Below are 11578 nucleotides of genomic sequence, written 5' to 3'. Positions count from 1 at the left end.
CTACCAAAAATAACCTTTTGAAAATTTCGTGGCCAATCTCTAGTGGCCCTTTGCCATCGCTAATGGCGTGCCATGCTTTTTTCAATTCAATTCAATTCAATCAGGTTTATTCATAATACTGCCATGGCAGCCAAATGGCTGAATTGCGGAGTAGTACAACTGTATACACAATGAAATATAAAAAGTCATTATTGCATGGAAACAATATATAATGATCATATACACTTGTACATATCATATTCATAGATAAATCTGTGAGGAAATAATAAGTTTACTTCACGCTGTAAGAATAAATACTTAAACGGCAACAATCAACATGAATAAAAATATCAATCACTTATTTATCATTGACCATATCAAAAATATAAAAATTATTGCATCACTTATGAGTATCGGGTACATGGGTTGCTATTACATGGTGTACTAAAATATAACCTGAACCAAATGATAATATCAACACTCCTGTTATTCTGTATACCGTGTGCTTTGAATTGTTGCATAAACCAATCAAGTGACAAGTGAAACACTAGGATGCACACACATACCCTCACAACACACACACACACACACACGCATTCACGCCCACACACATATACACTCGTACATATTATATTCACAGATAAAACTGTGAGAAAATAATAAGTTTGCTTCACGCTGTAAGAATACCTCCTTAAACGGCAACAATCAACATGAATAAAAATATCAATTACTTATTTATCACTGACCATATCAAAAGTATAAAAATTATTGCCTCACTTATGAGTATCGGTTACATTTGTTGCTATTACATGGTGTACTAAAATATAACCTGAACCAAGTGATAAATATTAGCGCTCCAGTTATTCCGCGTGCTTTGAAATATGGCATAAACCAATCATGTGACAAGTGAAACACTAAGATGCACACACATACCCTCACAACACACACACGCACACGCACCCACGCCAACACACATATACACACGTACACAAACGCAAACACACACAGACACACACATTCACACATACACACACAAACGCACACAAATAAAGGGTAAATGATTTCGGATGTGAATATATAATACAGAAGTACATGAGAGCGGCAAAAAAAAACAACAACAGTGTGTTGAGTCTATAAACAAAGCTGTAAAAACTTCACAGTATCTTCAAAAAATATATCAGATTCATCTTCAATATGTTAACTTCAAATTGCACATGTTACATTGCATCAGAAGCTTGAAATCACTTGCAATCACTCCTAAGGAGAAAAAAAAATTACAAACACATAAATGGACATAGTAAATTCCGTGATTAAATCCATTCAGTTCGCGTTGCGGTAATAATAATACAACCAAACAGAGCCACTCCTACCGTGAGTATTTCAATTTATATGAACTTGTACTCGTACCCACTCATCTATAATAATGCAAGTATAAATGTGTTCGATCTGGTACATACATACGTACAAACAGGCAAATAGTAGTTCATGCACACAGGCACACATACCCATTATACACGCTCAAACACATTCACACCCACACATACAGGACATAATGTGCTGTACACAAGGCATATACATACGCATATTATACTTTTCCGAACATACAGGTATATACGCATAATTATACCCAAGCAGTATACAACACAGACACACACGTACACCCACAAGTACGACATAATAGTTTGCTTGTGCCCTGAGCATGCGAACAGCGGTGTAACACATGCATAATAATGATCAGTGCATTTAAATACACATGCTATGGGGTGACAGAAAATAAAGCAATATACTGCAAAATCTTTGATACAATTATTTCAGAGTCGGTTAACGATTGGTTAAAGACATAATTACGGCTGGTTGATGAGAGTAACAAAATATGGTATTGCGGAATCTCGGAGTCTATTTGTTCGGAATCTAAGTTGGGGGATAGGCTGGGTGTGTCTCGTTGTCCGTATGCCGGGATTTCGAGTTGGGAGTAGATGGCGAAGACCTGAGGTAGGAGCAGAAAGTTTCAAGGCAAATTTGCGGGACAATGTAGTACGGCGGTGAGCTAGGGTAGGTATAGGTTTACGAGGAGGAGAGCCTCGTCATAGGACGTATACTGCGAACCAAGTAGGATTCGGAGGGCTCGCTTCTGCACGGACTCTAGCTTGGTAGCTTGATCCTTTGTGATGCCGGCGTTCCAAACGGGAGTAGCGTACTCCATCACTGGCCTGACATAACACGTGTATATAGTTAATAGGTCACACAGTGGGAGCGCAAACTTTTTGAGTAGCCGTAGCATGTAGAGTTTGCGATTGGCGTTTTTCAACATTTCCAAAATGTGGGTATGCCACTTGAGATCTTTCTGGATATGGACACCGAGTAGTTTCACACAATCCAGTTGGCGAAGGACTTCGTTGTTGATACAAACGAGTGGGGGGTCGGGGTGGTTCCGCGAGAAACAAAACTCCATTGTGACACACTTCTTTGGATTTAGATCCATGTTATTCATACGAGACCATTCACAGAGATCATCGACGGCTTCTTGGATGACAGGTCTTTGTTCGCTTTGGCGACATTCGACGAGCGTTAGGTCATCGACATATTTGTAGATACTCAGGGCAGGACTGGATTCTGGGTCGTCGAGACAGGCATTGTTAATCATGGCCAAGAAGATAATGGGACCGAGCTTAGTCCCCTGAGGCACACCTCCATGTGGTGAAATCCATTCCGATAACTGTTGGAAGTATCGGACACACTGCTTCCGGTCACTTAGAAAATTAGCTATCAATTGCACTACACATGGGCGGACATTCATTGCTAGAAGCTTTTGTATCGCGATACCATGATCGATGTGATCGAACGCCTTTGCGAAGTCGGTGAGGACTATTGTAGATGAAGATTTAGGCTTGTCAGCGTTGAGGTAGAGCTCATGTAGAAGACTCACTAGGCAATGAGATGTCGACATGCCTCGCCGATTCCCAAATTGATGGCTGTCAAGGGATGGTTTCATGTCATCTAGGGTCCATTTTGCGATGAAGCCCTCTGCTAGTTTGGCAAAGTGGTCTGTGAGAGAGATCGGTCTAATACCGTCGATTGTTGCTGGCGATGTTTTCGGCACAGGGGTAATGATTGCTCTCTTCCAGACGTCAGGAAATATGCCTTTGCCAAATGCGCAGTTGAGAACCTTGGTCAAGGGACAACTCAGTTCATAAGCAAATTCTTTGATGAGACGGGCCGAAATACCATCTGGTCCACCGGATCGCGATTGTTTGATCGATTTGAGTTCGCGATACACCTCCCATGGTTGTATGAGTGGCACAGGGTGACGAGATGGTAGATACGCTGGAAGTCGGCTGGGGTTAATTGGTATGAGGTCTGCAGAATATGAGGCAAATCGTTCATTGATGCGTTGAGAGATCTCGATATAGTTCTCTGAGTCGACATCAGGTACAGTGATTCGAGTTGGCTGGATTTTACCTGACGTCATCGAACGTATACCACGATACCACGCAGCTGGGTTGCTAGTTTTCAAGTTTTGAATTTTTGTCGAGTAGAAAGTGCTTTTCGCAGTGGCTATTTCTCGGGAGACTTTATTTCTGTAGTGTTTGTAGACAGCAGTGTTGCGACAGCTGAATGCTTTTTGTCTGGTCTTAATCATCGCTTTGATCTTAGGTGTCATCCAGTCTTTGTCTGTTGGGTGCAACTTGACTCTGCGCATGGGGAAGTGTTTCTCAATGGCAGTGTGCAGCGTAGCGTAGAAATTGGCGCATTGTTCAGATACGCTGTCATCAGTGTTTATCTCCTCCCAGTCATGGTTAGAGATCCATTGACCGAAAGCTCTGATGCTGCTGTCTTTCATTGGACGTGTCATCCGTGTTTGTGAGCTGTTTGAGGGAGGGGTTGGCTCGCGAGAGGTCCACCAAACGCTCGAGTGATCGCTTCGTCCAAGAGGTGCGAGAATGTGCGGATCATTGTACCTGGCGTGAACATTTGTGACGATCTTGTCAAGAATGCGCTCACCTCTTGTTGGTTTATCAACAACTTGTCGAAAGTTCACGTCGCAGAGAAATGGGTTCAAATCCAGTTGATTAAAATCACCAAGCATGACAATAGCTGCGTCTGGGTGTTTGGTCAGTATTTGGTCCACCGCAATTTGCATATGATCGATCAACTGGGCAGCCATTTCTCTGTCCGGTTGCGGGTAGTAGATGATGGTGACAAATATGGAAGATATTTCTCGCGGTAGACGGCAGGGCTTAATTTGTAACCACAGCACTTCCAGGGGTTCAGGGGGGTGGATGAACGAAACAGCCATGGGGTTTAGTTCACGTTTGATGTAAAGGGCCACACCGCCGCCTTGTCGAGCTTGTCTACATTTTGAAAATAATTCATAGTCCGGTAACGAAACAAATTCTGATGGCAAATCGTGTGTGAACCATGTCTCGCTGACGGCTATGACGTCTGCACGTAGGGTGGAAGCAGTGATATATAGGTCATCAAGTTTGTTAAGCAATGATTGAGCGTTACATAAATAGAAAGATGGAAGAGTGTGGCCAACTGTCTTACTGCTCAATCGAACAGGTGTGAGATTTTGTGTCCTATGAAGGGATAATTTCGGCCGGTGAGCATGTGCACGGTGACAATTGTTCAAGACACAAATTTTTCGTCTGGTATGGGTACCTCCACGTCTTCCACGACGTCTATAAATGCCACATTCATGAGCAGCAAAGTAGAAATCTCTAGGCAGTTGTAATTTGGCTGAGGTTCTTAGTCTGTAGAGTTCCGCAAGTGTGTATTTGTAAATACTCTGAGTTGAACTTACTCTTTGTGAGCGCTCCATCATGGCCGCCACCGTGTGATGACTGTGGCTCACCATTGGTTGCACTGAAACGTCGGGCAAGTGGTTCAGCGTACTCCCGCACAACAGTAACATGAGAGTCGTGATGGCAAGCAGTTGGCAAGAAGACATTTCGAACATGAGATAATGTACTTCAAATGTGACACAGTTTACACACAAAGTCTGACAAATTCTGTTACTCCAGTGCAGCAAACTGAAATCGTGAAACAAATGGATGGAAAAAGGTGAAAAAAGTCCAAAATCCCTCACGGAGCGATAGTGGCGTCAGCTCATGACAGCGCCCTCAACAATTGACATGCATAGTTTAATTTCTTCTATGTATTACCGTATTATCATTCTGTCCATTGTTTCATCAATGTTATGTCATCGTCAACTACATGTATACAGTACTACTATAGGCTGCATCAACGTCCATATATACGCTTCCAAACGCACAACTATTTAGCATACTCTACTTTTTCAGGGAAGAGTCAGTAAAAATTAGAAAGAAAAACTGACAAAAAGTTACCTGAAATGTTATATATTCAGACAAATTTGATGATTTGTCAATCGATGTTGTGTCATTAATGTTACGTCATTATTGTGTATAGGCTACATCATTGTCCAAACGCACAAAATGCCAAATCTAGTGCTGTTGATGTTGAAACAAATAGTGGAATTTCACTGAATTCGTTGCTGTCACTTTCTACAAGAATCTTTATTAGGTGTGTGTTTTTTTTTTTTCTAGTATGGAAATGTTTCAATTAAACGGTAAAGGGAAAAGAAATGCAGAACAGACCAAGTTTAATTCATGTGCAATGTGATAATTCAAGACATAATCTCGGACATAATGCAATTATGAATATATAGAAACGTATGATGAGCAAACCAGTGGATAATTGGTCAATCACAACCATTTATTTTGGTGCGTGTAAGAAAAAGTTGATATAATATTTCATGACATGTACACCCAACTCCACTGTATGATGTCGCTTTAAGAGGGCGTGGCGCTTAGTATCATATCAAGGGTAGAAATGAAATAAGCAGAATGCAAAATCTGTGTCTCATGACGTTTGAAAATATGGGTGCACGTCACGAGACCGACACCCACGAGTCATACAGCCCACAAGTCATAGAGCTCACGAGTCATACAGTCAATGAGTTATACAGCTCTTGAGTCATACAGCCCATGCGTTCGACACTAAGCTAACAAGGTCCACGAGATCGACACATTAAGTTCCGTGTTGTATCTGTCGAACTCGTGGGCTGTATGACTCGTGGTTGTCGGTCTTGTGGGATGATACGGTGTCCTGTGAAAGATTTCTGGAAGCATATTTCACTAATTTTCAGAGCAAAAAAAAAAAAAAAAAGCATTAACTCGCTTTGGGGAAGGAGGCGAGGTATTGAGTCGGTGGTGTCATATTGTAAAATCAGTTTTGAGCATTTACTCCTGATTCTTAGTTATGTAGGTTCTCATCGCACACAATTTTATCCCCCCATTATGAATAAAATGTAATGTACTTAACAATGATTTCAATTCTGAATTTGTGTCATGTAAATGTTATTTTAGTCTCTGTTTACTGAACTTATAATTAATGTGTTACTTTACATTGTCATGGATGGACGTTGCAAATACAACACGTTGTGTGGATGAAATGAAATGAAATGAAATGCTGTGGTGCCTCGTTCTGTGGAAATTTTACCGAAATCGGATAGGTGCTAAGAGCCGTAGCCACTATCGTGATATTAGTAAGACTAATATGATTGTTTTGAAAAAAGACAGATGTACAATAAAAGTATACTCAGTGAAAAAAAAATATCAAAAACAAGGAGGCATGTAGAAACCTAGAAAGGGTGGAGTCTCGTAGAGAGACATGCTAACTTAAAATTGAAATTTTAGTTTGACAGCTCGACCTCTAATTACAACTTTATTTTCATTCACTTGGAAACATGTTCAAACATTCTCTGCCCGTCCTACTTTTTTAGAATTTCTAAAATCACCCTCCATGGGCAAGGAAGAATTCATGAACTTAACGAAATAAAGCAAATTATTACACGTATACTAATATAAGTTTTATCAAAATTGGAAATACGATTAGAAAAAAAAAGTTTCCGAATTTAAACTTTCACGCTTTTTCACGAAACACTGACGTAAGTCGCAAACCAAACGCAAATTACTGTTTTAACGTGATAGCGGGCATTGCCTCACAATTTTTTTCATTGACCTGCAAACACGAATCTTCTCTGTTTCATATTGTAGGGATGGTCAAGTTTTGATTGAGATGGGGATTCACGTTTAACTTTTTGTGAGATAATTAAAAAGCTCTGATATGAAATATTAAATAGGATACAATTATTCTAAGAGGAATTAAAAGTTTATTTGATGAAAATTGATTTTGAAATGGCTGAGATATTCTAGTACAAAGCAAAACAAAGCGGTCCTAATGAAAGGTGGGTCCCACCTTTTTTATTAGGACCTCTTTATTTCACCTTGTTTTTGGATATCTCAGCCATTTCAAAACCGATTTTCATCAAATAAACTTTCAATTCCCCTTTATAGAATTGTGTGCTCTTTAAAATTTCATAGAGTGGTTTCTGAATATCTCGCAAAACGTTAAAAAGCTGAATGCTCACCTCAACTAATACTACAAAAAGTGTATACTATCCCTTTAAATCAAGTGAATTTACTGAAGTTAACTTGAACTCTGACATGTGTCTGAGTTTGTGTTAAGTACCAGTGTAAGGAGAATCACGTGGGTGTAGGCAGCCTTTTGATTATTCATAGATTATTTACTAAGCGTGTAACAGCGACATCTACAAAGAAATGATGCTAAAATATATATATATATCTTTTCCCAAAGTGATGAATGCAGTGTATTTTCTGTCTTCACTGGGAATGCTATAGGATGCTTAGGACAAACACACACACACATGCACACACACACACACACACACACACACACACACACATTCAAAAACCCGTATACTATGTAAATACTTCTAGCCTCATACCTCCTACAGTGTTCAAATATACACAACACACCCACTGACAAACATGCTTGCCTTGCAAATCAAAAATCCACCTATTCGATCATCGTACATCACATTCCTCAAATGCAACTTTAGACACACACCCCGTTCACGCCCATTCAACTACCAACAAATACAGTTTCAGCGAATATGGCTAGTGGCCATAAATCCATTCCGTACTGCACTTAGAATATACTTTAGAATGAAGCCAACTCAGCAGCATAATATAAAAAAACAGTATTTAATGGAAGCATTATGATAAACATGATTAGTACAGAAGAAGCACGTTCGACAATTAAATTATGACCAATATACTTTACATCACCTTAGTACAGTGTAACACAGCCACCTTCATAAAATGAATGAAAAATATTCATCTTGTTAAACACAGAAGCTTCAATTGGTTTCGAGTTCTTTAAACTGGCTGAAGTGATGACAAAAATTATCCTAAACTAGTTTCTGACAAATTGCAAGCAGTGATGATAAACCAATTTGCAAGGAATATAATTCCCTTCACAAATCTGTCAAATGAGTTAAGACAAAAACATTGCACAAACGTTTGGCAGCTCGATAGAGTTCAGAGATCATCAAAAAACATGACTCAAACTGACAAGAAAAAAAAAAGAATAAATATGAATATCTACTTGTGGATAGCAAATTATACCTGGGTGATCAAACATTTTGTTTGCCTGCTCGTGCGAGAGAAGCAAATCATCTACATCATACCATCTCTAACATACGATATGAATAATTATATACAAATGGGGGGGGGGGGGAGGTATATTAAAGTACTTCAGCAGACAATAGCAAGGAATATCTGCCGTTTATTAAACAGATTGAGGAATGTGCCAAAATCGTCCATAACACTGTTTGGCTAGTTCTGTCCATTATGTAGCAGAGTGGTGATGAAGGCGAAAAAGATGAGAGTGGTGGTGGTGGTGTTGATGGTGATGGTGATGGTGGTGATGATAGCGACGGTAGCTGTGATGATGATAGTGATGGTGGTGACAGTGGTGGTGGTGATGGTGATGGTGGTGGTGATGGTGGTGGTGATGGTGATGGCGATGGTGGTGATGGTGATGGTGGCGAAGATAGTGATGGTGGTGACAGTGGTGGTAGTGATGAGACGGTGGTTGTGGTGGTGGTGATAGTGGTTGTGACTATGACAGTGATGGTGATGGTGGTGGTAGTGGTGGGTGATGGTGATGGTGATGGTGGTGACGGTGATGGTGATGGTGGTGATGGTGGTGGTGGTGGTGGTGGTGGTGATGGTGGTGGTGGTGATAGTGGTCGTGACTATGACAGTGATGGTGGTGATGGTGGTGGTGGTGGGTGAAGGTGATGGTGATGGTGGTGATGGTGGTAGTGATGGTGGTGGTGGTGATGAAGATAGTGATAGTGATGGTGGTGATGGTGGTGGTAGTGGTGATGATGTTGGTGTTGATGGTGGTGGTGATAGTTGCGGTGACGAGGGTGGTGATGGTGGTGATAGTGGTGATGATTGTGGTGGTGGTGACGGTGGTAGCAATGGTAGCAATTGTGGTCATCATGGTGGTCACTGTTGTGTAATTGTTGTGTGAGCTAGTGCATGAGGATTAATACCTCAATTTGCCAAATAGAGCATTTGTGGTTCCAGCTTACCATTTGCCAGCACCCATTTAAAATGTCCTCCAATTTTCACCAAATATCATCAAAAGAGACTTTGGTTTTCAACAACACTTATCAATTCAGGTTCTTACTTTCTCAGAACATGGTACTGACAAGTGAAATCATAATTTTGCACCTCCTTCATGTCCTTTCAATTCTATAAGCTGTCATCAGCTCACCCTGGTAACATTCAAGTCCATTTAGTCTGGGGAAGGTTACATTACAATGATTATGCCTTGAATGTGACAAGATTATAGATGTCATAAAGAGTTCACATAGGACCAAATTTGACCTTCTGTGAACAATACTTTTCAAATGAGGGATAAATCCCATACATGGTGACACAACATTTGCTCCTGTGACAGTTGCTCCGGTCTCATTTTCTCCAAGCTCTTAGGGCTAGGGTTAGGGTTGTGACAGGGTTCGAGGTTTGGTTTGATGTGAGGATAAGGATTAGGGATAGGGTTATGTTTGTGGGTATGATTTATGTTTGGCTTAGCATGCAGATATTTCATGGGAGCAATTATCGCAGGAGCAAATCGTCGCTGGGGCGACAAGACCTCGTATCTACAAAATGGCAAATGTTCAGGAGAGCTAAAAAACATGGCAGCCAAAGCACTGTATCCAATGGGATAGACATTCCTTTGACATGCCATGGTGGCTTCGTTTTTGGGGGTAAGATACTAGGATTTGGACAGGATATCACTTAAGTGATTATCTGACCATTAATGCAAAAAAAGTCATTTTCACCAGAATTGCAGATACAAGGTCTTGTCACCCCAGCGACGAAATGTCATGGAACCCTCCTAAACATATTCTAGAAATATTGAAGATATATTCACTATGCTACATTACAAAGAGATGTTTTATTTGGCATATATAGGCTATAACAACAATAAACTAATTAATAGATACTGTGTCTGTCTGGATATATATGGGTGAGAATTTTGAACTATGTACAATTGCCAATTTTCGCACCTTATGACATTCTTTCCCACAGAACACGCCGGGATGATCTAAGAAACCAGATTTTTTCTTGTCATCTCAAAGATTGGTAAATTTCCTTTCAGGAAATGTATGGTTTGGTTGACTTTTGACTAATAATTTTCATTTGACAAGGACTTAAAGCGGAAAAATACGGTAAAAACGCTATTTTCACAATAATTTTTGTTTTTCAAACTAATGATGTGCCTTTTTTATGGTACGTGGCATCTAATATCGGACCATGTTTTGGATCTGACATATCATGGGCATGTACCACAAAATTATAAGAACTTTATGAGCACGTATAAAATTACAGAGAACAATTGAAATATCAAAGTCCTAAACAGACGAACGTCCGTGATGCTTTTATTTCTATCGCTGCTGCAAATTCTACTTTGTTGTCCCAACTGTAATGTATAAGAAAATTTGGTGTTCCACCTAATGAACATATTCTGCAAAAATTGTACGTCTGCTGGCTGTACATGGGACGTAACATTCTTTCATGCAAAATTATACTCAGTTTTAGTCACGGACGTGCTTCCGCTATTTTCTAATAAAGATCGTAGCTCATGAAATGTTATTGGCGATATTGTTCTGAGTCGTAATCAACTAAGATATACCCACACGATAATATGTTTGTTTTGAGTTTCTGTCCATCCTTTGTCAAATAGGAACCGAAATTGTAATTTTAGACGAACCTCCGAGAAAAACAGTACGTCCGTGATTATTAAAACGTTTTCGAGTGGGACACCATCTTGCTTTGATGGCGAAGGTAAATTTTACCTATGGCTCTCTAGCCGAGGAGCTGCCTGTCATTTTTGGAGCGGACTGACGCTCGTCCACAGTTTTTGAACCATGCAATTCACCGAAAACCAAGCAAATAATTGATATTTTCTCCGAAAATTCACCTCCTGATCTCCCTCTGAGCAATACATATGTTGTAAGGATGTCAAATTTCTTATAATTTGCATAGACAATACCTTTTCAAATTTTTGAAAGAGTTAGGAAGGCTAGGTACTCTCTGCCGATTAGTTATCCGTCCTGGAACATGACCCTAGTAGTAGAACGAACGTCCGTGACAATTCCAGCGAACGTCCGTGACGTACGAAATCCCACTGA

Source organism: Diadema antillarum, unplaced genomic scaffold, assembly GCF_040938485.1.
Source record: "Diadema antillarum isolate AM-2024a unplaced genomic scaffold, OU_Dant_1.0 seq00002187_RagTag, whole genome shotgun sequence".
Classification (NCBI taxonomy): domain Eukaryota; kingdom Metazoa; phylum Echinodermata; class Echinoidea; order Diadematoida; family Diadematidae; genus Diadema; species Diadema antillarum.
This window is presented reverse-complemented; position numbering follows the sequence as displayed.